At 46.1% G+C, this 27,819-nt stretch overlaps 1 protein-coding gene across 1 annotated transcript in view; it reads right to left on the bottom strand.

Annotated features, from left to right (window-relative positions):
- MTHFD1L (methylenetetrahydrofolate dehydrogenase (NADP+ dependent) 1 like) overlaps positions 1-27,819 on the bottom strand; it is a 641,585-nt gene that overhangs the window by 441,659 nt on the left and 172,107 nt on the right. The window lies entirely within an intron of this gene.

Genomic DNA, 27,819 nt, shown 5'->3' on the forward strand with positions numbered 1-27,819 from the left:
GGAGGTAAGGCGTTTGCCTTGCATGCAGAAGGACAGTGGCTCGAATCCCAGCATCCCATGTAGTCCCCCCGAGCCTGCCAGAAGCGATTTCTGAGCGTAGAGCCAGGAGTCACCCCTGAGCGCTGCTGGATGTGACCTTCCCCCCAAAAAAGTGATTCCAGATTAATTGAAAAATTGATGATCTCAGAAGCTTTTTTGTCTGTTTGTTTTTGGGCCACACCTAATGATCCTTATGATTCCGTACTCAGGAATTACTCCTGGAAGTGCTCAGGGAACCATATGAGTTATTGAGAATCAAACCTGGGTCAGTTGTGTTTAGGTAAGTGCCCTACCCACTGTACTATCTTTCCAGGCCCTGACTAGAAGATTTTAATACAGGGCTTTCATCCTTTAGGGATAGAGGGAATAAAATTTTTACTTATGGAGCCAGTACTTTTGTGTAAAGGGAAGGAACAGACTTTCAGGTCAATTAGGAACTTGCACATTATTTTTCAAGTCTATATCGTAGACAAGAATTTTCCTTTAATTTCTTTTAAAGTATTGATTTAGCCATGAGAAATAGCAATGATCAAATGCTAACGATCTCTAGGACTCTAGTGAGTGCATTAAACATATTTCTTTGTTAGCACTGAGTGTTTGACTAAATCAGATGCAGAACGTAATTGCCACTTTTACTGTTCTCTGCTAACTCGTAGAGAGCAGGCAATGAGAAATGTTCCCTTTTGAACGAAAACATCAAGTTCCAGGTTAGAAGTGACAGACATACAGCTCTTTTGAGCACCTGGCCTGAATCCCAGATGCCCAAGAACATTGCAAGCTGGACTGAGCATAGCCAGGTGTGGAATTCCTCCAAAGAAATAGCAGCTCTATCAGGGCCAGAGCTAATATAGGAAGGATAAGGTGCTTAGCTTGCATGTGGCTAACCCACTTTGATCACTGACACCACAAGTTATCAGCTAGGAATGACCCCTAAACACAGAGGACAGCTAGAACAACCGACCCCTGGGCAAAGTGTCAGAAGTAGCTCCTGAGCACCACCATGCCTGGCCCAACACCCCCCACTAAACAAATAAGTAGATATAATGAGCTACCTTAACCTATAGCTAAGTCCTCAAATGTCTCCATTGCTTTTCCAGCTTCTGTAGAAGCACAACAGAGCTGGGGCCTGGAAGTCTCCTTGGTTCCTGGATGTCTCCTTACACCTATTATAAGGACCCAGTGATTCAAGAATCCAGCGTGTGACCCCTTCAGACCTCCTGCCTGCTTGCCAGGTTCTTCCCCATGAGGCTCTTCCATCCCCTGCCCCCGAACAGATTCCCCGGGTGGGAGGCCTGAAGTGTGGGCCGTAGTCATTCCATGCATTGCCCAGACCCTGCTGTGGAATGGGGGACTTGGCCCTGTCCTAGGGCAGCCTCCTCTGTGAAGCAACCTTGATAATAATTAGCTAAGAGGGCTGCGCAGGGGAAGAAAATTGCTTATTAAAACATTCCCAGCTTAATGTTCTCTCTCTTGACATGGGCTGTTACACAGGCATTTAATATGTGATAATTCATCGGACTGTATGTTTATGTTTCTGCTCTTTTTTGTGTGTGTGTTGACGTCAATGAGAAAGTTAGAAGCTATCATCTAGCCTGACTGATGAGGGCCTTTTTCTTGGCTGTTGGGGCATACTTGATCCTCAAAGGTTGTGTCTGCTGTGCTCAGGGAACCATCGAGGAGTCACCCTGGGATCCAGCAGGCAAAACTACCCGAGAATTCACCCTGAGGGATCCACCAGCCCTTTAAGCCATTGCTCTCTTCCACTGGCTTATTTGGGTCTTTAGAAGCTCTTCCTCCTTCTCTTTCTCTGCAGAAAGACAGCTGACTCCAGCTCGAGCACAAATGACAGAGCCTGAGACACAAGGTACCTAAGGAAGTACATTGAGGGACTAGCACCAGCCATGAGAGGACCTTTAAGAGGAACCAATATGCAGGAAGTTCCAAAGAAAAATGCTGGGTCATCAAGGGAGGCGTGCTTAGAGGGGAATTGTGAGGAAAAAGCTCAATGCTTCTTTCACTGATCACAAATCTGATGTGATTTAATTAGCAGGAACTCCAAGTCCAAACGACTGGACCAGAACAGAAGTCTCAACTCCATATTAGGTTTCCGTGAAGGTGAAAGGTTCAGATGGCAGGATGTAAACAATGATGCCTGATACATGTATCCCTCCACCCGAATCTGCATTGTGTGTGTTTGTTCATTTTTTCTCCTCCCCACCCCTCTGATAGGGAATCCAACGCACAGTCCAATATGGCAGGTTTCCTTCAGGGAAGACATGGCAGAGAGGGGCAAAACTGGATAGTGGGGCTGGGGCTGGAGCAATAGTGCAGTGGTTTGCCTTATAGGTGACTGACTGGGGTTTGCACTTCCTGTTGTAGCTGAGAGAGAGAGAGAGAGAGAGAGAGAGAGAGAGAGAGAGAGAGAGAGAGAATAGTAGTATAGCAAATAGGGCACTTGCCTTGCACACTAGGAGTGATCCTCAAGCACAGTCAGGTGTAACCTGAGTATAACCCCAAACTGAAATAAAAAGAATCCCCAAGATTTTGCTATACAACTCTCTCTCTCTCTCTCTCTCTCTCTCTCTCTCTCTCTCTCTCTCAGCCTACCTGCTTCAAATAAACATCCTTTGCTCTCCTGGTCAATTCTTTTACTACCACTTGTCTCGAAATCAGTGAACTAGGGTTTGAGCCCTCTTACACTTGAAGGCAGGAGGCCTAAGTGTGATCCCCAGAAGAACACAATTTTTCTGAGTACCTCGAAGTAGCCCCTGAGAATTGTGTGGCCTGATCACCAAACTCGCAAATAAAATGAAATAAAATGAAATAAAATTCTGGAGTTCTCAGGGACAAGAGTGATAGCACAGCGGGTAGGCTTGCATGAGACCAACCTGGGTTCAATCTCTGGCAATCAATATGGTCCCCCAAGCTTGCCAGGTAAATTCCTGAGTACAGAGCCAGAAAAAACTCTGAACATCACCAGTGAGATCCAAAAAAAAAAAGAGAAAAATTTTGGGGTTCTCAATTTAACCACTTAATGGTGCATTTGACAGTATTCTCAGAGAGTTTACCAAAGGTTCCAAGAACATATTTCTCCTTCAGAGCAGCTTAACTCTATGGTTCTGGGTGACCCCTGCCAGACAGTCCCTTGACAATCATACCTCATCCTCTCTCTGGTCCTTGGAGCATCCCCTAGAAGTGGCCCTCAGGACAGCAGCCAGGCTGACCTTGTATCATATGTGTCTTCTGGTTTTGTTTATTTGGTTTGGTTTGGCCACACCTGGCAGTGTTCACAGCTTCCTCCTGTCTGTATACTCAAAGATCACTCCTGATGTGCTCAGGGAACCCCACACAGTGCCAGGGATTGAGCCTGGAGCAGCTGCATATAAAGCAAGTGCTAGACCCTTTGTGCCAGCTTCTGGCTCAACCATGTGTCTCTTCTGGTAGAGCCCAGTTAAGGAATTCTGGGAAGCCCAAAGTCAAGGTCAGGGAGGGGCCATGTTCACTTGTGGCAGCAATCAACAGGCTTGAGGAATCTCTAGGCCTGAATAACTGGAAAAACTCCTCCGTGTCTCCAATATATCACAAGCATTGAGCATGGACATCTTGATGAGTCCAGTTGTGAGACCAGTTGTGAGTTCAGTGGTGAGACCCTCAGGCTCAGTGTCTGACAGAGCTAAGATAGTAGCATCTGAAGCAGGAGTGATAGGACATCGGGTAGGATATTTCCCTTGCACGTGACCAACCCAGGTCCTATCCCCAGCATTCCATATGATCCCCTGAGGCTGCCAGGAGTGATTCTTGAGTACAAAGCCAGGAGTAACTGCTGAACACCAGTGGATATGACTCAGAACCTCCTCCTCCCCCCCCCCAAAAAAAACACCCACCAGATTGCAGCATCATAACATTTTGTGATTTCAGCCATCCTAGATATATGTTCTTGGAACTCACAAAACAATTCATTTTCTTGCCCCTGAATTCAGGGATGCCTTTTGATACCTTCTAAAGAGACCCAGAAGAATTTGCTTTCCAGAAGACTTATAAACCAGGTGTCAAAGAGATACTACAGTGAGTAGGCACTTACCTCGCATGCAGCCCACATATGCAACCCCTGGCAGGCCATATGGTCCCCCAAGCACTGTCAGAAATGATCCCTGATCCCTGAACCAGGGAGTAAGCCCCAAGCATCACTGGTGTGGCTTCCTAAACAAAACCAAAACCAACCAAATAGAAAACAATGCCTTGCATACCAGGACTGCAGGGGACTCTCTTGAGAGTTCCAAGGAGCATCTGCAGTTTCTCCGGAGTCTCTCTTCTCCCCTTCCCTTCTATCCTTTCTCCTGTCTTCCCTTCCCCATCTCCCCTCCCCACCTCTTTTCCCCCTTCTCTCTTTTCTTCTCCTCTTCTCTCCCCTCCTCTTTACTATCTAACTCTCACTTCCCCTCTTCTCTTTTCTTCTCTCCTATTTGCTCAGGTCCAGAATAGAAGGATAAGACCACACAGGTGGAATAAAGTTTAATACTTTAGTTCATTTGCCAACAAGACCTCCACACTGGCTAGTCAGGGCCATCCCCTGAAGGCGATGAGCCCCACCCAAGGTCATGAGGATGATTTTATAGGGAAAGGATATAGGGAGGTTCCAGCTTTCTCTAGGGGAACCATCCTACTGCTCCCTTATCTTTACTGATAGGCTACCTAATATGGCCAAGTAGCTTGTGTGGTGTCCATGGAAACAGGCTTGTGAAGACCTACACCAGGTGGTTCTTACAAAATGGCATCTCTCCCTGCTCAGAACCTGAGAAGCCTGCCATGTGGCCTTTACAAAATGACGTCCCACCTTGTTCAGAATTCAGGTCCCAACGTTCTCTATATTCCCCTCTTCTCTCCCCTCTCTTCCCCTCCTGTCCTCTCCCCTTCTCTTTTCTCCTGTCCTACTACCCTCTCCCTTTCCCTCACTCTTCTTTTTCTTTTTTGTTTTTGGGCTACACCTGGCGGCGCTCAGAAATCACTCCTGGCAGGCAAGGGGGACCATATAGGATGCCAGGATTCAAACTTTGGTTGGCTGCTTGCAAGGTGAATGCCCTACCGCTGTGCTATCTTTCCGGTCCCTCACTCTTCTTTTTAATTTCATTTAATTTATTTTTGTTCCTTTTCACTTTTTGTTTTGTTTTGTCTTTGGGCCACACCCGGTGACGATCAGGGGTTACTCCTGGCTATGCTCTCAGAAATTGCTCCTAGCTTGGGGGACCATATGGGATCATAGTGGATCGAACCTCAGTCTGTCCTATGTTAGCGCATGCAAGGCAAACACCATACCACTTGCACCACCACTCCGGCCCCTCATATTTTTTTAAACATACTGACACATCACACTCAAATATGGTGTAATTAACACAATTGCAGCACTGGTGGTGTCACCACAAAAATGTCATCAAGTTTATGGCAGTTTGTGGTAGCAGCCCAAGAAATTACTAGAACCATTAGGAAGAATCTCAAAGCAGACTCCAAGGATTGTTTTACACTCAGGCATACCCACACTCTCAGCCAGGAAATGTGGGATATGGTCCTGAAGGAATCGAGGCAAGTGTGCAAGGACAGTAGGCTACGGGGCCCAGATGCTGAAACAGACTGAAAGAAAGAAATGCTGAAACCAATCTGAATGCATTGAATCTTATCTATTCAGGTCTGTGTGGCTATACCCAAGAAGCCCATGCAGTCATTAAAATCACATTAACAAAATGCAGCTATTGATGTGGGACGATGGTATCAATTTACTTGTATAAAAATGCACGGAGAGATGGTAAGCACACATCTCCCAGATAAACACAAGAGCACAGCTAGAAGGAAATGTCAAAGGGGCCACCGATTTCCCTTTGCTTCTCTCTGTGGTCAGCAGAGAAGAGGGAATTGCTAATCGTGATGATAAGCAATGATTTTGCCAAAACCGTCACTTATAACCATCATGACAAAGCAGCGGAAGGCCTTTGATTGCAGCAAGGAAAGCAAAGACCCTGAAACTTGTCATCACCTCACAGACTAGGGGGAAGGAGGTGGCTTTGTTAGGAGGAGGATTTAGGGAGATGGGCCTGAGAAGGGGGTACTCTGGCACCAAGAGTGTTCTCAGGTTTAGGAAGTCAGAGGCCGTAGGACCTGGGGTACCAGGAGGAGACTGAGCAAGCCAGGACAAGCTGTAGGATGAGCTTTTTGAAGATTCTCTGTATTAATCATTTCTGTCAAGCTAGCACTCTGGACCTGAGCAGCACTTGAGGGGATGTTGGGAAGTTCTGAGAGACACAACCCAGCTCAGGTCAGCACAAAGCACAATTGCCTGGATATGCGAGGGGAAGGATGATTTTGATGCAGGAATGGTTGGTGACAGCACTGTCTCTGTTGGTCCATGATTCTCAGAAACCTTCAAAATATGGAATTATTTCAATATTTTCATCTTGAGAATACTGAGTAATATGGGGTGGGAATGATGACATAGCGAGAGAGTGTTTGCCTTACACACAGCCAACCCAGGTTAGATCCCTGGCATCCCATATGGTCCTTCACATCTGCCAGAAATAATTTCTGAGCACAGAGCCAGGAATAACCGCTGAGTGCCACTAAGTGTGGCCCAAAGACAAAAAGAAAAAAAAGGAGAGGAAAAAGAAAAGAAAAGAAAAGAAAGAAAATATTAAGTGATAAACATGCTCAGATTCAGAAGATAGAAATTTTATTGAAAGGTAAAAAGAAGGAAAAAGAACTTCCCTCCTGGGAAGGAACTTAGTATAGGACTAAGTTAAATATGGCTCACAAAGTGGGAGTTTCACGGAAAAATGGAGTCTTTGTATAGGCTTTCAAAGGCTCTTTTTATTCTTTATCAATTGATAAGATGATGACAAAGAATGTGATCCTACAGAGAGGTTTGGCTTGTCTGAGTTTTGGGCTTGACTTTGTCTATTTATTATCTTAGTCTTTCAGGGATCCTAAGCTCTGAGGCAGAATTTTATGGTCTTTTTTTGTTTTGTTTTGTTTTTGTTTTTGTTTTTCGGGCCACACCCGTTTAATGCTCAAGGGTTACTCCTGGCTAAGCGCTCAGAAATTGCCCCTGGCTTGGGGGGGGACCATATGGGACGCCGGGGGATGGAACCGCGGTCCTTTCCTTGGCTAGCGCTTGCAAGGCAGACACCTTACCTCTAGCGCCACCTCGCTGGCCCCAATTTTATGGTCTTGAGGAATGACACAAATGTTTAAAAATGTAGGATGGGACCAGGAAAACATCACAGCAGCTGACAAGGGGAAACTGAGGTTTTCTTTTCTTTCTGTTCTTTTGTTGTTGTTGTTGTTGTTGTTGTTGCTGGGCCATACCCCATGGTGCACAGTGGTTATTTCTGGCTCTGCACTCAGGAATCATTTCTGTCAGTGCTCAGGGGACCATATGGGATGCCAGGGATCGAACCCATTTAGGCCATGTGCCTTTCCCGCTATGCTATTGCTCCAGCCCCTGGAGTTTCTTCTTTGATTTTGACTTGTAGATGGCTGAGAAACACTAACTGTTTGCAGTTAGGTGTGCTCCTACACAAGCATGGTGTCTACAACCAGTTTTCAGGGTAGGCCACAATGGAAAACAGAGCTTGAAGCAAATCAGAACCATGTGGATAGCTGGTCTTTAAGTTTTGTGATGCCTGTTTAAGTGGTAGTGGTTGTCGTTTTGGGTCACATTTAACTGTGCTCAGGGCTCCCTCCTGATTCTGAGCTCAGCGATTACTTCTGTCAGAGTTCAGGGATCATATGGGATGCCAGGAATCAAACCTGGGTCAGCTAAATGCCAGGCAGATGCCTACCCCATACTCTCTCCAGTTCTAGGTTTCTGGGCTACTCCTGTGTTTGTGAAAGAAACAGCTTCTAGCAGGGCTCAGGGATTGATCTGGGGTCTCCCACAGGCAAAGTCCGTGCCAAACCCTTCAAGCTTACTTCCCTGCCATTTGGGGTTCAAGACCCGGAAGGAAAGAGGATATTGGATTTGGTTTCCCTTACTTGCAGGGCTCTCCGGAGTGCCTCTGTACAAGCAGTGGCTCCAAAGAGAGAAAAAAGTGATTGAAGCCACCAAGTTATCGTACAAGCCCTGGAATAGACATTTCAGTGACCAGGGAGTCGATAATTGGGCCCAAGAGATAGAAAGTACAGCAAAAAGGGCGCTTCAGGGGCCCAAGCAGTGGTGCAAGCCTTGCACGTGGCTGACCCAGGACGGACCTCGGTTCGATCCCTGGCATCCCATATGGTCCCGTAAGCCAGGAGCAATTCTGAGCGCATAGCCAGGAGTAACCCCTGATCGTCACTGGGTGTGCCCCCCCAAAAAAGGTGCTTGGATTCAATTTCCAGGCTCCCATACTGTCCTCCAAGTCCTAGCCTCCCTTGATCCTGAGAACAGAACTCAGAGTAACCCCTGAGTAAAGCTGGGTATGGCCCCAAAACTAAAGGGAACAAGTGAACCAGAGGGTCAGTGTCTCAGAGGAAGAACCAAAGGGCAGGCAGGTATGACAACAGGTATATAATTGAGAATCCCTAGAGCAGATGGTGGTAGGGGAATTCCAGGGAGCCCTGAAGGTGGCTAGAACATCAGCCTCAAGGGAGCTGGCAAGCGTGGTGAGCCTAGACTTGAGCTCTGCTTTTCCATGACATTTCCCAGCTCCCCAAGGAAGTCTCCTAGATGGGCCTTCCTGGACAGGCTCAAGTGGCCTTAAATAGGGTTTCTTCCCTTTGGCTTTTGAGTCACACCTAGCAGCGCTCAAAGGTTATTCCCAGCTCTGCACTCAGAAATCACTCCTGATGGTGCTTGGGGGATCATATGGGATACCAGGGATTCAACTCAGGTTTACTGTGTGCAAGGCAAACACTAACCACTCTCCTATTGATTCGACTCCAGCCCCATTTCCCTTTATTTTTTGCTTTTCACCCCAAAATGAACCTTTGAGGACAGAGCTCAATCTGCATCTCCCATGATGGGGTATGGGGGTACAACCAAATGCATGCAGGGGTCAGATACTCCCTCAGAAAAGACTTACACCTCCTGAGCAGAGACTGACCCCCAGCTCCTGGTTGAGTCCAGGCCATCCTGCCTTCCCCTCTTCCCTCTGCTCTGTGTTCTCTCCCTGCTGACTGCCAGCCCTGTGCACTCACTGACAGGCAGGCCCTCCACTTCCGAGCCCCAGAGCAAAGCTTCTGGCATACTGAGTTCCGCATAAGCAGACACAGTTTCTCCCCTTTCCATGTAGGTACCTGCTCTCAGAAACACGATTCTGCTATCACATCCTTCTTGCAGCTCACATGCTTCTCCAAGACAGCCCAGTGAAGTCCACATCTCAAGAGAAGTGATGTGGGTGATGTGTGCATGTGGGATCATGTGTGTGCGCTTAGGGAACACATGTGCATCCCTCTTTTGTTCCAAGTTGGCTTACATAGGGTTTCTCCAAACCTGCTCCACCTGGGGCTTTCTACCTAAAAGCCCATAGGTAGGGTGGTTGCCAGGAAGTAGTTGATTATATTGTTGAATATTTCTTCCTGTCCTTCCTTGACCTTCCTTTCAAGGAGGGGGTTCCAGTCTTTTCTGGATCCATTCAGTTAAAGATCTGAAAAAAGATCAGGCCTTGATCACTAGTACCTTTATTTAGACTAGCTGATTTTATTACTTCCAAGAATTTATTGCCATGGGCCCTTCCCTCTGGGTGACAGAGCTTCAGTGTGACAGACCATGTGGCTGAGAAAGCTTCTGCTTATAGCAATTTGCATATTCATATGCATACCCATCCAGCACAGGAGTAAGGCACTTGACTTGGATCCCAATGACCCAACTTTGTAAAAGTAGCTCCTGAGCACTCCCAGGCAGCCTCCTAAACACATAGCCAGAACCATTCATATAGGGTGCCAGGGATCAAACCTGGGTCAGCCACATGCAAAGCAAACACACTACTATCACTCCAGCCTCTTAAGTCAAAATTTAAAATGGAAATAAAATGAAATTTGCCTTCAGAGGCCACAGACATAGCTCAAGTAGTAGGCCAGGTGGCTAGCTGGCACAAGATCCCAGTTCACTCCCTGGTACCATATGCCACAAGGGTGGAGAAAGCGATGCCCTGGTTACAGGAATAAAGCAACCCCCTTCCATAGTTTCCTAGACACCAGGATGCAAAGCTTCAGGTGCTCATTAGCCAGATAGAAAAATTCTTCCTCCCACTCCCTTACAGGTCACCTCCCAATGACAGCTGCCACTCATTTCTGCCTCAGAACATTCTCTTTCGAATGACAAACTAGTGCAGGCCTCCAGCTTTGATGTGCCCTCTCCACCCGTTAATTGCTGCAGCTGACTGCAAAGCATCTCTATGCACCCGGAAAGAAGGAAGAGGGGAAGGTGGGCGAGGAGAACTGGGTCATTGACTCACCTCAAGCTCTTTGTTTGAACCATGTGCATGAACACCCTAAGAACTACTAGGAGAATCTTTTATCTGGGATAAAAGACAGCTTCCATCTGTCCATTTGCTAGATCTACCCTGAAAATGGTCACAATGGGGGCGAGTGGGGCCACAGAAATGTCCTCACTTGGGGCTAGAGATATGGTACAGAGGCACCTTGCACAGGGCTGACCCAGGTTTCATCTCCAGCATTCTAGATAGTCCCCAGAGCTGGTCAGGAGTGATTCCTAACAACAGAGCCAGGAATGTGCCCTGAGCATCGCTGGGCATGACCCCAAAACAAACAAACAAAAAATAATAGAAATTTTCTCAGGCCTGGGGACCTGGGAGGCTCCCCCTGGGGGCTGTGAAGGAAGGGTAAGATCTGGTCACTTTTCTTGGTTTCTATCAATGGTCTCCTCCCTGTATCTCCTCATCAGATTTGTCTCTGTCTGTGTAGCCTCTCCAAATCACTTTTCCTCTTTTTGAGGGCCACACCCAGCAGTACTTTTGGCTCTGTGCTCAGGGATCACTACTCCTGTCAGAGCTCCAGCATCCATATGTGGTACCAGAGAACCAGACCACAGTTAGTCATGTGCAAGGCAAATGACTATCCATTGTATCTATCTTTTGAGCCCTTTTCTTTCTTATAAAAACACCAGTCTTGGCTGGCTCTTCAAGCCCCTGTTCGCCCTTTAACACATATGTCATGTGTCTAGATGCGTTTTGTCTATTTTTACTCTAGAAAAGCCTGTGTCTTCTCTTGAAAACTTTCTCTTCCTCTCCTCACATGTTCCAAGTAAGTTTCAATAAATCCTACTTCACCAAATTAGAATAAAAATTAAAATACCAGTCTTGGGCCAGAGTGATAGCACAAAGGTAAGACATTTGCCTTGTACTCAGATGACCCGGGCCAATCTGAGTTCACCCTATATAGAACCCTGAACCTACCAAGAGTGATTTCTGAGCATGGATCCAGGAATAACTCCTGAGCCTGCTGAATGTGGCTAAAATTTTTTTAAACTAATAAAATAAAAAACCAGTCTCGAAGGGATGAGCACTGGGCAATTTTGTTGAATCTTACAGTGATTTAATAAAACAAACAAACAAAAATGTCAGATTGGATTAGGGCCTGCCTTCAGGACTTCATTCGGGCTTGATTATTCTTCTAGAATGGCTGCCATTACTTCTAGGCAGTCTGGTCCTGGCTGATTTCTCTGTGGACTTCTCAGAAGGGCGGGGGGGGGGCAGATTCCCCTTTCTTTCTTTCTTTTTCTTTTTCTTTTTCTTTTTTTTTTTGGGGGGGGGACACACCCGGCAGTGCTCAGGTGTTACTCCTGACTCTATGCTCAGAAATCGCTCCTGGCAGGCTGAGGGGACCATATGGGATGCCGGGATTCGAACCACTGACCTCCTGCATGCAAGGAAAACGCTTTACCTCCATGCTATCTCTCCAGTCCCAATGATCGAAGTTTTTTTTTTTTTTTTTTTTTTGGTTTTTGGGTCACACCTGGCAGTGCTCAGGGGTTATTCCTGGCTCCAGGCTCAGAAATTGCTCCTGGCAGGCACAGGGGACCATATGGGGCGCCGGGATTCGAACCGATGACCTCCTGCATGAAAGGCAAACGCCTTACCTCCATGCTATCTCTCCGGCCCCTAATGATCGAAGTTTTAATAATTCCATTGGCCTTTGTGTTGTAACAAGTAATATGAACTAAGTTTGTTTGTGCCTACATAAGGCAGGCTATGGTGGTGGGTAGAAGATTGGGGACACTAGTGAAAGGAAGGTCACACTGGTGGTGGGATTGGTGTTTGAATATATAAAGCCTGAAACAACTGTATTATAAACAACTTGGTAAATCACAGTGTTATGATAAAAATAAGAAATAAAAAGAGGGTAGAGGAGGGGGAAGTGGGATGCATGCAGGGAACGGGTGGAGGGAGGACAACACTGGTGGTGGGAATGCCCCTCATTCATGATTACTATGTGCCTTAAATATCACTGTGAAAGATTTGTAATTCACTGTGTCCACAATAAAAAAAAAAGGTTGAAATAAATAAGAGATTACTCATGGGAGGGTGAGATAATACAGGTGTTAAATTAAGTTACTTTCCTTACTCATGGCTGCCACATATGGCCCCTCTGCACAGCCAGAGCCTTCTGAGCACAGACCAGCACAGCAGAGTGTAGCTGAAAACAAAAACTCAGTCTCAGACTGCTACATCAGCTGCTTGTGTTGAGCTGCCTGCGCCTCTAGCCTCTAGCCCTCAAATTACACTCCTCTATCAATGACATATCTGCTGCTCAGTGTGAATCTCCCAGTGTGAATTTCCCAGTGTGAACTTCTCTGGTGACTCCAGAGTAAGCAAAGGGAAACGTGTCCTCTTCCGAGCTTCCAGCTCTCATGGATGGATGCAGGAGACAACAGGCAAGCATTTCTACTTGCTGGACTTCATCTCTAGCCCCAACACGGCCTTTTTCTTTGGGAAACATATGCCTCTCGCCTCACTCTGGCCTCAGGATTGAGCAAGAGCTTCAAATCTGCCTGTTTCCAGGAAGGGATGAGAGAGAGAGCTGGGATCACCTATCCTGGAATTATTCCTTAAACTTTTCAGTTATAAGGGCTGGAGAAATAATGCAGCACCTAGAGTGTTTGCCTTACATGTGGTTGACCTTGATGTAATTCTTAGCTTCCCATTTGGTCTTCTCAGCACTGCCAGGAGTGCTCCCAGAGTGCAGAGCAAGGAATAAGTCCTGAGCACTGCCAGGTATGCCTCCCTCAAAAGAACAAAACTTTCTGTTATGAATCTCATCACACTTTTCTCTATTATGCTCATTTGAGTTCAACTTGTGATTTCATCACTTGGTATTTCAAGAGGCTTCATAAATCAATGCAAAAGTAGAACCAGGATTCTATGTTCCAGAGAGCTTTATCTTACCTGTCAGCATCACAGGCCTGGAGTCTAGGGGAGCTGACTAAAGTGAGCTCAGTACAAGGCCAGTGAGATAGCCCAATGAGCAGAAGATGTGTTTTTCATGTTTGAATACAGGGTTCATCCCTGGCACCACATGGTCTCCCAAACACCTCCAGGAACAAGCCCCAAGCCATGAGTTGGGAACCTCAAAGAAGGAAAAGGAGAAAATGGGCCTTATGAGAAAACTTGGTGATAATTTTGCGACTTTCTGATTGAAACCTTAAGCTTATTGGGGCTGGAAAGATAGTATAATGTAGGCACTTGCCTTGCATGTGGCTGACCCGGGATTGATACCAGGCACCTTATATGGTCCTCCAAGTCCCTCCAGGAATGATCTCTAAACACAGCCAGGAGAAAGTCCTGAGCATTGCCCAGTGGGGCCCCCAACCTAAAACAAACCAACAGGGACTGGAGATATGGCATGGCAGGTAAGGCACTTGTCTTGCACACAGCTGACCCAGGTTTGATCCTTAGCATCCATATGGTCCCCCGAGCCTGCCAGGACTAATTTCTGAGCACAGAGCTAGGAGTAACCCCTGAGCTCAGTACAAGCTCAGTACAAGCACCTTGAATGCTTCTGGGTGTGGCCCCTAAAAAGAAGAAAAACAAAAACCACCCCAAATCTCCATCTATTTTGTCTAGGCTTTAGATACACAATGATATAATTTATTTTGCTTGTTTCGGGGGCACATCCATCAGAGCTTAGTGTGTACTCTTATTTCTGCAATCAGGGATCACTCTGGATAACTCATAGGACCTCGTGGAGTATCAGGGAGCAAACCCAGCAACCTACCCATGTACTGTTGCTCCATCCCATACAATGATATATATTTTAAATATGACTTGCTTTCCAATAGAGAGGCCTCATGAATCATTGGGCGTTGGGTCTGTAGAGTGATTTTGGAAACATAAGTAATCTAGCAGACAGCCTTAATATGTCCCTAAGGATTAGCGTTTTATAATTAGCCCTGGGTTATCATTATCTTAAAAAATAATAAACCACTAAAAATATTGTACACTGTAACTTGGCTCTTCATTTGCTGGTGAAGCAGGTTTGCATGATCTCATGTGGATTGTGTGTGGGCCGGGGCCATCCGTCTCCCGGTTGTGTGTTAACTCACAGGTATGGGGGAGTTTGGGGTTCTCAAGTTATGATGAAGTGTAGAAAACCCAAGAAAATTATCTCATGCTCGGGTCTAAGGGAACATTTGGAAGTGAGTTTCCCCAGTGGGATTACCGCGTTTCCAAATCACTTCGTTGGGCCTCCACATTTAATTTGTGTCCAATCAGATAACGCAGCTGGGTAGAGCCCAAATGGGGTCTTCAGGCATTGATGCAGGCGATGGAGGGGAGTTATTCGCAGCCCTCAGCCAAAGAAATGTGTTTAATTTGCTCTTCTACACAAACTGGGGCCCAATTCTCGTGAGCTGGGAAGCTTGAAAATGTTTTCTTTACGACGTATTTTCTCAGAATCATAGGAGTGATACAACCCCGCCTTCAGAAGCATGTTTTTGTTTTGTTTTAAGCTAAGAGGGGAATGAACAGATCAGTTCAATGCTTTTTGGGTCTTTGAAGGTTTTTTTTTGTTTTGTTTTTTAGATTCTTGAGTCTCGCCCAGGAGTACTCGGCAATTGAAAAGGCTTTGGCTACAGTCCAGGCAAGGGACCTTCTCACCTACACTTTATCTCCAGCTCCACATTTGATGTTTTTGAAGAATCCTAATTGGGGATTGAGGAACAGAGTAGTGAATGGGGTGTTTGCCTTGCTTGCAACCGACGTGGGTTCTAGTCCCGGCATCCCGCATGCCCTTCTAGCCCCACCAAGAATGATTCCTGAGTGCAGAGCCAGAAGTGATCCCTGAACACTGCTGGGTGTGGTCTCCAAACAAACAAATAAAAACAATAAATAAATAAAGGCTCAGAGATTGAACAAGAGGAAAGACAAGAAGGCAAGTTTTTTGAGTGTGATTTTGGGGACACACCTGGCAGTACTCAGGGCTACTTTTATTTATTTATTTATTTATTTTGGTTTTTGGGTCACACCCAGCGCTCAGGGGTTACTCCTGGCTCTGCGCTCAGAAATCGCTCCTGGCAGGCTCAGGGGACCATATGGGATGCCGGAATTTGAACCACTGTCCTTCTGCATGTAAGGCAAACGCCTTACCTCCATGCTATCTCTCTGACCCCAAGGACTTCTATTTTCAGTTTCTGGTTTAAGATCCATTTTCTGATTTCTCAAGAGTTTCCAGTAAACAGCTTAAACCTTGTCCTTCTCTTCCCCCTCCCAACACACACACTCACACACACACACCCCTAGTGTAGAGGTTGTGCAAATCACTTTCCTGACCCTAAAATATAAATACTGTGAGGCAAAGGCAGTGTCATGGTGACTTTTTTGTTTGTTTATTTTGAATTTTTTTTGTTTGTTTGTTTTTAGGTCACACCAGGCAGCACTTGAGTTACTCCTGGCTCTACGTTCAGAAATTGCTCCTGGCAGGCTCTGGGGACCATATGGGATGCCGGGATTCAAACCACTGACTTTCTGCATGCAAGGCAAATGCCCTACCTCCATGCTATTTCTCTGGCCCTATATATATAAAAGTATATAGAGAGAATATATAGAGAGAAATAAGGCAGAAAGAAATATGCTTGCCCTGCATGTGACCACATAGCTATGACTCTGGTTCATCTCCCCAATACTACATATGATTCCACAGATAGGGGTCAGTCCTGAGCACAGAGCTAGAAATAATCTCTAAGCACTGCCAAATATGGCCCAAACAAACAAACTGAAAAACAAAATAAACACAAAAAAGGAAAAATACATTTTTTTGAAAAATACACTTTTGTGGGGGGTCACACCTGGTGGTGCTCAGAGGTTACACCTGAATTTGCGCTCAGAAATTGCTCCTGGTGAGATAGCATGGAGGTAGAGTGTATGCCTTGCATGCAGAAACCGATGGTTTGAATCCCGGCATCCCACATGGCCCCCTGAGCCTGCCAGGAGTGATTTCTGAGCATAGAGCCAGGAGTAACCCCTAAGCGCTTCTGGGTGTGACCCCAAAACCAAAAAATCCAAAAACAAAAAATCAAAATATTTAAAAAATCTAATCTGTATAATATAGCATTTATATAATATATAATTTTCTTTATTCTTATGACATAATGTCATACTAGCTTTATGTAACAATAACTTTTACATAACTTTACATAATAAAATTAATGTTATAAGACCCTAATTAGAAATTGATTTTATTATGCAGTGTTATGATGTGACCATTATATACTAAGTGTGGAATGCCTTTAATTTTTTTTTTCTTTTTTAGGGGTGGTGGTGTTGATGGTGGGTGGTGGTGGTGGGTGGTGAAATGGTGGTGGTGGTGTCCTTAATTTTTTTAATTTGGGGGCCATACTTGGCAGTGCTCAGAGGTCACTTCTGGCTCTGCACTCAGAAACACTCTTGGCAGTGCTTGGAGGACCATATGGGATGCTGAGAACCCAGGACAGTCTCATACAAGGCACATGCCGTCCCAGCTGGACTCTGGCTCCATTCCTAATGCCTTCTAAGTCCCTGCTTCTGAGCCTTTGCCCTCTGCTTGGTGCCCGAAGTACTGAGCCACCTCAGCACTCTGTATCTGAAGTATCATAGTCAGTCTTAGGGACATCGTCCCATCCAGACTGATGGCTGTCACAGTGCAAGGGACCAGTCACCCACCCTCCCTCATGACACAGGTCTGGCGTGAGGGCCACCTTCCCCCACCTCCTGCTCTTGTTTTTGTTCTATTCTTGTTTCATCTTGGGTTACAACTGTTGGGCGCAGCACTCACTCCTGGTTCTGAGCTCAGGAATCTGAGAACTCCTGGTTTCCACTCAGGTTCTGCGCTCTTGACAGGGCTCAGGAATCCATATAGAGAGTTGGAGATCAACCCGGGTTGGCTGTTTACAAGACAAGAACTCTATCCACTGTACTATCTCTTCGGTCCCTTATATTTGAATAAGGATCCGACAAATGACTTCTTTCCCTTGGCTGCCTGCTGCTGTCCTACCATTTCTTGAAGGTGACTCATCACTCTGTGTCTCTATGAGGTGACAGCTTACAGAATCTTCAGAGCATCATGGTCATGTGATTTACATCCTGAGAAAGTTCTCTCTCCTATCGAGCTGAAGCTGCTTTCTCACTGACACCTTCTTTTTTCTGGAAGCTTCTGTGCAAGTTGGAAGAATACAGCTTTGTGCCTCTTTTAAGGACTGGATCATAGTTTATGCATCAAAGGAATTCCCAGGTCTCTGAGTCAAAAGTGCCCCATCTTGACCCAGAACGAGGCACTTTCCTGGCATATGTATATGGATTCGGTATAAACAGTCCCCAACCCCATGGATCAACCTGACAGAGTCTAGACTTAAGAGTTTGTTTCAAGAAGAAAAGAAAAGGGAGGGAAAAAAAAAAAAACTAGGACAGAGCAAATGGCAAGTCTATAAATTGTGCTGAGGTGTGTTTACAGAACCGGGTTAGAGTGGAAAAAGCTGTGCATGGAGTAAACCAAGTGCTGCATGCCAGTGAAGACCCCTCTACTGGGCTCACTCTAGCTGACTAGGAATCAGCTGCACTGATTTTTTTTTTTTTTTTTTAGAGAAGAGACTAAGAGGAGGTGGGACATCCCTAAAGTTTCTCTGGGGCAACTCTTGTCTCTGTGCTCAGAGGTCACTCCTGGAGGTGCGTGGGGTCAAGGCAAACACATGCCAGGGATTGAACCCAAACTGTCACATGTGAATCATGTTCAGAGGGTCACTTCTACCATCTCTGCTTTTATCTGTTTTGGGGCCATATCCAGTGGTACTCAGGGCTTACTCTTGGCTCTGCACTAAAGAATCAGTCTTGGTGGACTCAGGGAATTGTAGGGGATGCCGGGATTGAATAGGGTCAGTTGCATGCATAAAAGGCAAGTGCCCTACCCACTGTATTATGGTTCCAGCTCCTGCTCTCCTCATCTTAAGATATGGAACTTCTGGGAAATGAGTGAGAGCTGCTAGAGGTCACACCAAGCCTTGTTTGGAGGCCAAGAATTTCCTGATCTCTTCTAGGCAAGTACACCTGACTGCTGACTCATAAACCTGAGAACGTGGGCCAGTGGGTCAACACTAACTTCTGTCTTCTGGGCATCAGCTGCCTGAGCATGCTCACAACTCGCTGTGAGTTTCCATCAGATTCTTAGAGGTGGGAGCTGGAGGATTCTTGAACGTGTGGTGATAGGTTCAAATCCTTAGTTTTGCCACTTAAGCCAAATGTGACCCAGCCAAGGCTGCCAACTGCAATCACCAGTGCTGTAAGTTCCTTCTTAACTAGACAGCAGGTCCAGTTAAGCACCCAATATAGGAGTGGGGACCTTGTCCATCAGCACTCCAGTCCCAAGGTGGGGAAGTACTGGCAGGTAAACACCAGGGAGCCTTAGACCACAACTGTAAAATTTGCTAATGGCTTGAGCTACCTGAGTGGGAGGACAAGTACTGCCCTTCCCAAATCTTCAAAAGACCATTGGCCAAGCGTGTGGTGCACCACATTCTGAGTTGCCACCCCACTGAGAGCTACAGACAGACATGAGTACAAACCAGGTCACAGTGACAATGGCAACGAAGAGGTTGGGAAGAAAAAAATGAAAAATAAAGTTGTAAAAGAAAAATGGCGCAGCTCCTCCAGCAAGCTCTCTCCAAAATAATAATAATAATAATAATAATAATAATAATAATAATAATAATAATAATAATAATAATAATGGTAGTGGGGCCAGAGCAATAGCACAGTGGTAGGGCTTTTGCCTTGCACTCGGCCAACCAGGAAGAGACCCAGGTTCAATTCCCAGCATGCCATATGGTTCCCCAAGTGTGCCAGGAGCAATTTTTGAGCTCAGAGCCAGGAGTAGCCCCTGAGTACTGCCCGGTGTGACCCCAAAACAAAAAACGACAAAAACAAAATAATGATAGCATGGTTCTGGCTGATACCTCTGGGGCTGTCTCAGAAAGGGGTGGGGGGCAGATTCCCCTTTTTGCATGAACTATAGCAGCCAAATACCACCCCCTACACACTTCAACATAAACAGCTCAGCTCAGCTATTTAACCTTTGTTATATAAATCCTGAACCATTTGGCTGTGACCACCACCTATATCCTACAGTAGTGTCAGTCCAGTAATATCACAGGAAATTTGATAGGAAAGTTTCATAGAAATCTCCTAAGTTCAAAAACCAAAAACGGAGAGATACTGGATCTGGGGAGAGCTCTTGGGTTGAGACTTTGCATTGCTGATCTGAGGCCTTGAGTTTGAGCCACGGCGTGCTATGTGTAAACATGGAGGCACTGCTGTTAGGGTCCCAGTGCCACCCAGAAAGGTATGTGAGCACCGTGAGTCAGGTGTGCCACTCGTGACCCCTGCAACCACAGGTGAGCACCACAATTCATGTGTGGCCCATGAGCACTGCAACCATGTGAACACAGTCTCGTGTGCTCCTCACAAGCACTGCAACCAAGTGTGGGCCCCTCAACCAACTGTGTCTGAGTTCCACAATCGAGTATGTGACCGCAGGCATGATAGCACAACAGGGACGAAGCATAGCCAAGGCGTGGAGGAAACTCAGAGACAATGGCCCAGGTGGGCACAGCTGTAGACAATAACATTGTGCTATATATTTATTTTATTTAAACACAATGGCTACAGGTTTGTTTATATACAGGATTTTTCTTTTTTTTTTTTCTTTCTTTCTTTTTTTTTTTTTTGGTTTTTGGTTTTTGGGCCACATACTCAGGGGTTACTCCTGGGTATACACTCAAAAATCAATCCTGGCATGGGAGACCATATGGGACACCACCAAACCATGGTCTGTCCTAGTGCTTGCAAGATAGACACCTTACCCCTAGTGCCATCGCTCTGGCCCCTACAGTTGTCTTTTATTTCATGTTACAAAATTGTTCATGATTGAGTTTCAGTCATGCAATGTCTGATACCCTTCACCAGTGCACATTTCCAGCCACTAGTGTCCCAGTTTCCCTTCGTCTCCTCACTTCCTGCCTCTGGGGCATGCCTTTATCTTCTTCTTTCTCTCTTTTCCTTTCTTCCCTCCTCTTTTAGACAGATATTTGTAATATCGTTGCTAAAGGGGTGTCACGCATATCACTCTCCCTCCTTCCAGTGACCAGTTCTTGTCCAGAGTAATCATTCCCAAAGCTCACTGTCATAATGATCCCTACTCTGCCTTAGCTGCACTTCCACCTCCCTCCTTTTTTCCTCCCTCCCTCCCTTCTTCCTTCCTTCCTTTTCCCTCCTCTCCTTCCTTCCTCCCTCCCTCCCTCCTTCCCTTCCTTCCTCTCCTTCCTTCCTTCCTTCCCTCCCTCCTTCCCTCCTTCCTTCCTTCCTTCCTTCCTTCCTTCCTTCCTTCCTTCCTTCCTTCCTTCCTTCCTTCCTTCCTTCCCTCCCTCCTTCCTGCCCTCCTTCCCTCCCTCCTTCCTTCCTCTCCTTCCTTCCTTCCTTCCCTCCTTCCTTCCTTCCTTCCCTCCCTCCTTCCTGCCCTCCTTCCCTCCCTCCTTCCTTCCTCTCCTTCCTTCCTTCCTTCCCTCCTTCCTTCCTTCCTTCCCTCCCTCCCTCCTTCCCTCCTTCCTTCCTTCCCTCCCTCCTTCCTTCTCTCCTTCCTTCCCTTCCTCCCTCCCTCCTTCCCTCCCTCCCTCCTTCCTTCCTTCCTTCCTTCCTTCCTTCCTTCCTTCCTTCCTTCCTTCCTTCCTTCCTTCCTTCCTTCCTTCCTTCCTTCCTTCCTTCCTTCCTTCCTTCCTTCCTTCCTTCCTTCCTTCCTTCTTCCCATACTCAGCAGTGCTTAGGTCTGCTATCATCTGAGTTCTGCTGCAAGAGCTTTGCTCCCCATCACTATCCCACTCCTTGGCCTCCTTCCCCTGGCCTGATCCCTCCTTCCAGCCACACCCTCCCTTTTTCTGGTTGTCCCCAGGGAAGTCCCTGCTCACTTCTCAGCCCCAGTTTTGGCCACCAACCTTTCCCCCCCACACACACACCTGCTCTAAGTGGTTTGCTCTGCTCAGCTGCAGTGTACTGGGGATGTTTCTGTTTCTGTCACTTTTGTTTATACATCTTTACAGTTAGTTCAATTATCTGTTCTAATGGCAAGCTAGGGGGCATGAATAATTTAAAGATGATTTACATTTGGCCAGGCAGCTCCTTTCTTTACTCACAGTTGCACTAGGGTATCTGCTAGCCTGGGAATTCACAAAAACCATGCAAGCAGGACAGCCGTGACGGGGAGGAGCCTGGGCCACTCTGCCTGCCTCCAGCCCAGAGTTCTGGGCCTGAAAGCCAGAGGAAAGCTCAGAGGGGGGCTGGCCTGGGCCTTCTGCGTGTTGGTCTCAGCTGTTGGTCTGGTCTACCCTGTCTCACTCGGGAGAGGCCACCAGGAGGCTTTGGAGGAATACGATGAAGAAAAATTTCTTTATTTTGCCAAGTGAACATCTGTGAACTATGCCTGCAAACAAGTGAGCAGACCAGGTGTGTGTGTGTGGAACAAGTTGATTTTTGTGATGTGAGGTTTTGTCATTCTTCTATTTTTTTGTTTGTTTGTTTTTTATTTGGGGGCCACACCTGGTGACACTCAGGAGTTTCTCCTGGCTATGCATTCAGAAATCACTCCTGGATTGGGGGACCATTTGGGACACCGGGGGTTGAACCCAAGTCCGTCCTGGGAAGCTGCGTGCAAGGCAAATGCCCTACCACTGTACTATTGCTCCAGCCACAGGTTTTGCCATTCTTATTGTAGATGTAGAATAAAACAACCTGGTGCCAGTCAGGTGCATTTGCAAAGATCTTTTTGTTGTTTTGGGACCACACAGAGTGATGCTCAAGGCTTCTTCCTGGCTCTATGCTCAGGGTTCCTCCTGGTGGGCTCAGGAAACCAGAACATATGGGGATCTCATTCTCAGGATCAGAACCCAGATGGGCTGTGTGCAAGGCAAGTACCCTACCCAAGAGACTATTTTTTAATTAATATCTTTATTTAAACACCTTGATTACAAATATGATTGTTGTTGGATTTTAGTAAAGAACACCCCCCTTCACCAGTGCCACATTCCCATCACCAATGTCCCAAATCTTCCTCCTGCCCACTTCACCCCCACCTGCACTCGAGACAGGTTTCCACTTCCCTCATTCATTCACATTGTTATGATAGCTCTCAGTGTAGTTATTTCTCTAACTGCACTCATCACTCTTTGTGGTGAGCTTCATGTTGTGAACTGGACCTTCCAGCCCTCCCCAAAAGACTATTGTTCCGGCCCCTTGCAGAGGTCTTTGGGGTCAGGCAAGCAGCCTTTCCCTTTTGAATAGCACAGGGGATAGGGTACATGCCTATTGTTGATGTGATGGGAGCTGGATTGGGATATGCCCTTGAGTCCCCCACTTGACAGATGGACTTGGCCATGCCCCTTGAATACTCCCACTGGAATGACAGTTGAACCTGGACACGCCCTCTTGTCATGCCTGGTATAAAAGGAAAAACTTGTACCTTTGCAGGGGATCCAGGATGGTGACCAGAGCCATGACTGCTGGTCGAAGAGATGCGGCCTGCTTTGTGTCTATTCCTTTCTCTTTTTTTCTTCACCCTGGCCTCCTGTGGCCACCTCTGCCCAGTGAATTTCCATCTATCTCTTCCTTTCTTTCATTGTAGAAACCCCTGGGCAGTGGCAGCGGCAGGTCTCAGACTCCAGAAGAAATAAAACGTATACTTGGTCTTTATTTCTCTCTTATTTCTGTCTCTGGTGGTCAGTTGCTACATGTTGGCATCCCTAGATAGGCATGAGGTCCCATCAGGTAGCTGGGCCCCCCAGGCCCCGAGAGCCTTGCAACACCGGGCCCTGGCAGCTCTGCCAGCCTTAGCTCTTGCTGCCTACCATGGTAGGCTCTGAGGACTAACACATTCTTTACATGCGAGAGGCTTGGGTTTGATCCCCAACACTGATGGTCCCCTGATTACTACCAAAGGCAGAGCTAGGTTGTCGCCTCAAATTTTGCCAAGTGTGGCCCCAGACCTTTCCCCTCAAAAAAAAGTCATCTTCCCTTTCTTTGATTTTTGGGCCACACCCGGTGGCACTCAGGGGTTACTCCTGACACTGTGTTCAGAAATCATTCTCTCGGGGCCGGAGAGATAGCATAGCAGTAGGGCATTTGCCTTGCACTCAGCCAATCGAGAAAGAATGGTGGTTCGAATCCCAGCATCCCATATTGTCCCCTGTGTCAGCCAGGAGCACTTTTTGAGTGTAGAGCAAGGAATAACCCCTGAGCACTCCATGTGTGAACCCCTCAGCCCCCCAAATAGAAATTACTCCCAGAAGGCTTTTGGGATGCCAGGGATCAAACCTGAGTCAACCACAAACAAGGCAAGTGCCCTCCTCCTCTGTGCTCTCTCTCTACCACAAGATTTTTTTTTCTTATTCAGTTGCAGCACTGTTGGGAATTACCCTCCTAAAGACAAGATATTTGATGCTGTTGAAACTATTACTTGGTACAATTGTTTCCTCCAGTGGTTGCAGTTTGAACTGGATTTGCAGGCCCAAGTGCTAGTACAGAAGGTAGGGCAAATGCCTTGCACACAGCAAACCTTCGCTCAATCTGACATTACATAAATTCCCAGACCACCATTACCCAGGAGTAATCCCTGGGTGCAGAGTCAGGAGTCAGCCCTGAGCACTGCCGAGTGTGGCCCCCAAACAAATTTCCTTCACTGGAATTCGCACGGGGCTAGAGAGAAGCCATTTTCAGAATTCTTCTAGCAGCACTAAACATGAACCTTTGTGTTCATGACCCCAACCATACCTGAGCAGTGCTTAAGCCAGGGGTCTCAAACTCGCGGCCCTCCGTACAACATTTTGTGGCCCTTGGCCAGCCTTCAAATATCGCAGTATTTGCGATTATTCACTTACCGAATAATCACAATAGAAATCGCATTAGTAAGAAAAAAATTGCGTTAAACATTCGCTACTGCCAACAGTTCCGTTCGGGGTATGTAAATGTTTAATGCGATTTTTTTGCGTTTTTTTCTTACCAATGCGATTTTTTATTGCGAATATTCAGTAAGCGAATAATCTCAAATACTTTGCACCTACCGCAGATGTCATTTCCGCTGCTCCTGCCCGCTGTTCCTGGCATTATCGGAGGCCTAAGGGAGAGAAGGGAGAGAAGTTTATTACAGAATTAGATTTTGTCATGCCTTCATCATGACTTCATCAAAGCCTGCAGTGAAGAGAAAGATTGATGACGAGCACAGACAATTTCAGGAAAAGTGGGGGATGCAGTATTTCTTCGTTGAGCACAGAGGCATCCCCACATGTCTTACTTGCTCAGAGAAAGTTGCAGAGCACAAGGAATATAACTTGAAACGCCATTATTCAACTAAACATGCTGAGGAATGTGCAAAATGTCAAGGAAATGAGAGAGCCAAGCGGGTTGCCAGTCTTAAAGCATGTCTAATGAAGCAACAAGATTTCTTCAAGAAAGCAACCAAAGAGAATGTTGCATCAGTCGAAGCTAGTTACATGGTTAGTGAGATGATTGCTAAGGCAGGGAAACCATTCACAGAAGGAGAGTTTGTTAAAAATGCATGTTACAGGCTGCAAGTATTAACTTTCTGGAAAAGAAAGGTCAGTTTAGCAAAATCAGCCTTTCTGCCAACACTGTGGCAGAGTGCATTTCTAACATGTCAAGTGATATTTATCAACTGTGTGAGAAAGCCAAATGTTTTGAATGCATACTCAGTTGTTCTTGACGAGGGTACAGATATAACAGACACTGCACAGCTTACAATTTATGTCCGTGGTGTTGATTGCAATTTTGAATTGACAGAGGAGCTGCTCAAAATAATTCTAAAGCATGGCCAGACCACTGCTAATGAGATATTTCGGCATCTGTGTGATGCCATTGAGAATGCAGGTTTGCCATGGAAGAGGTTTGTTGGAATAATAACCGATGGAGCACCATTGATGACAGGGAGGAAAAATGGACTGGTAGCACTTGTTCCAAAAAAAAAAAAACTTGAAGAGGAGGGTGTAGAGAAGGCCATTGCTCTTCACTGCATTATCCATCAGCAGGCCCTTTGCAGTAAATGCCTGCCGTGTGACAATGTGATGTCTGTTGTTGTGAAGTGCATCAACCAAATCAGATCCAAGGGCTTAAAGCACAGGAGTTCTGTGCTTTTTTAGAGGAAATGGAGTCAGAATATGGAGATGTGCTCTATTTCACCAAGGTATGTTGACTCAGCAGGGGAAATGTCCTGAAAAGATTTTTTGAGTTGAGAGAAGAAGTGAAAGCCTTCATGGAGAAGGATGGGAATGCTGTTTCTGAGTTGAGTGATCACAAATGGCTCATAAACTTAGCTTTTCTTGTTGACATCACACATAAGCTGAATGTACTAAATAAGATGTTACAAGGCCCGGGGTAGCTTATCAGTGCTGCCTATGACAATGTGAGAGCATTCTCCACTAAACTTGTGTTATGGAAATCCCAGCTCTCTCAGACAAACCTTTGCCATTTCCCAACATGCAAGGAACTTGTGGATGCAGGCATACCGTTCAGTGGGGAGAAATATGTTGATGCTATTTTTAAGCTAGAGAAGGAATTTGATCACAGATTTGCAGACTTCAAAAAGCATAGAGCCACTTTCCAAATTTTTCTGGACCCCTTTTTCTTTGATGTGCAAGATGGCCCTCCCTGTGCTTCAAATGGAGCTCATTGACCTGCAATGCAACTCTGATCTTTAAGCCAAGTTCAGGGAGATTAGTGGAAAAACAGACATGCATGGGCAATTTTTGAGAGAATTGCCCCCCAGCTTCCCTGAGCTTTCCCGAATGTTCAAGCGCACCACATGCCTTTTTGGGAGCACATATTTGTGTGAAAAGTTATTCTCCACATTGAACTTCACTAAGTTAAAGTACAGGTCTAGACTTAATGATAATCATCTTCAAGCCATACTGAGGGTCTCAACTGCTTCCTCTCTAAAGCCAAATGTGGTTCAGATTTTTGAGAAGAAGCACGGTCAAGTCTCTGGCAGCAAGGAATAGGCAAAAGATGCCATGTTCAGAAGAACTGGTTATAATCTTCACTCAATGTTCTATTCATGTTCAGAAGAAATAATTAAAACTGTTAATAATGATGTTCGAGGACTTTTTCTTTGTGAAATCCCTTATGCGGTCCTGCCTCACCCCGACTCAGGCTAAATGTGGCATGAAACAGGCCAATGGGCTGGATCAAAAGATAAGCAGTGGGGGAGGGCACTTGCATGCAGTCAACCCAGGTTTCGTCTTATGTGGTCCCCCAAGTCTGCCAGGAATGATCCGAGCACAGAATCCGGATAACTCTGGATAATAACCCTTGAGCACCATTGAAAATGCCTCCCCCCCCCAAAAAAAAAAGCAGAAAAAATAAAATAAATAAGTTGACAAACTCTGCAAAGGTTTGTCTTTTTAAAGCATTCAGGAGATTGTGGATGAGCGCAAGTGATTTTGTGGAAATGGACTGGAAGCACAACTAGAACCCATAGCAGATGGGGGAAACTGCCTCCTCCTAGTCTAAATCCAGTTTTGCCTGTTAACACATAATCCATTGGGAATTGTGAAGAGGATTCTGGATGGGAGATGCTGGGGCGCCCAGTCCCTGACTGCTGTCAGTGAACTTTCCCAAGAGATCTATGGCTACTGAATGGCTGAAACACATTCCACTTGGGAAGTGAGCAAGGCATGGAAGAGAGACATAGAAAGATGGAGGCCTGCAGAACACACAAGTGGTGCCAGATTATTCCGGTGGTTGTGAGGTAGTGTGGTAGAGGTTGGTCCTGTGCTGGCCCATGGTTCCTGGCTTCTTTTTTTTGGGGGGGGGCTTACTTTATTTAAATATTGTGGTTACAAGGTTGTTTATTGTAATTTTTTTCACTATTGCAAAGTTGTTCACAATTGAGTTCCCAGATTCTTTAACATCTTCAAGAGTGAAGAATTGAGGAGCTGATAGTACAGTGGGTAGGCTGCTTGCTTTGCATGTGGCTAATGTGAGTTCAATCTCCAGTACCCTATAGGGTCCTCTGAACGCTACCAGGAGTGATTCCTGATAGTATTCCAGAGTCAGGAGTAAGCCCTGAACGTTGCTCTGTGAGATCCCAAAACTAAAAACAACAAAAAAGAGTGAAACTATTGGATAATAAAGACACACAGATTCAGAGTTTAAATTGGGTTTGTTGGAAAGTAGAGGGAAAAGGAAAGAAAAGAAAATCTCCAGCTGGGGAGGAACTTAGTATAGGAGTAAGTTAAATATAGCTCACTTTGAGAGACTCTGATCTTGGGGAACTATT

Source organism: Suncus etruscus, chromosome 18 (assembly GCF_024139225.1).
Source record: "Suncus etruscus isolate mSunEtr1 chromosome 18, mSunEtr1.pri.cur, whole genome shotgun sequence".
Classification (NCBI taxonomy): domain Eukaryota; kingdom Metazoa; phylum Chordata; class Mammalia; order Eulipotyphla; family Soricidae; genus Suncus; species Suncus etruscus.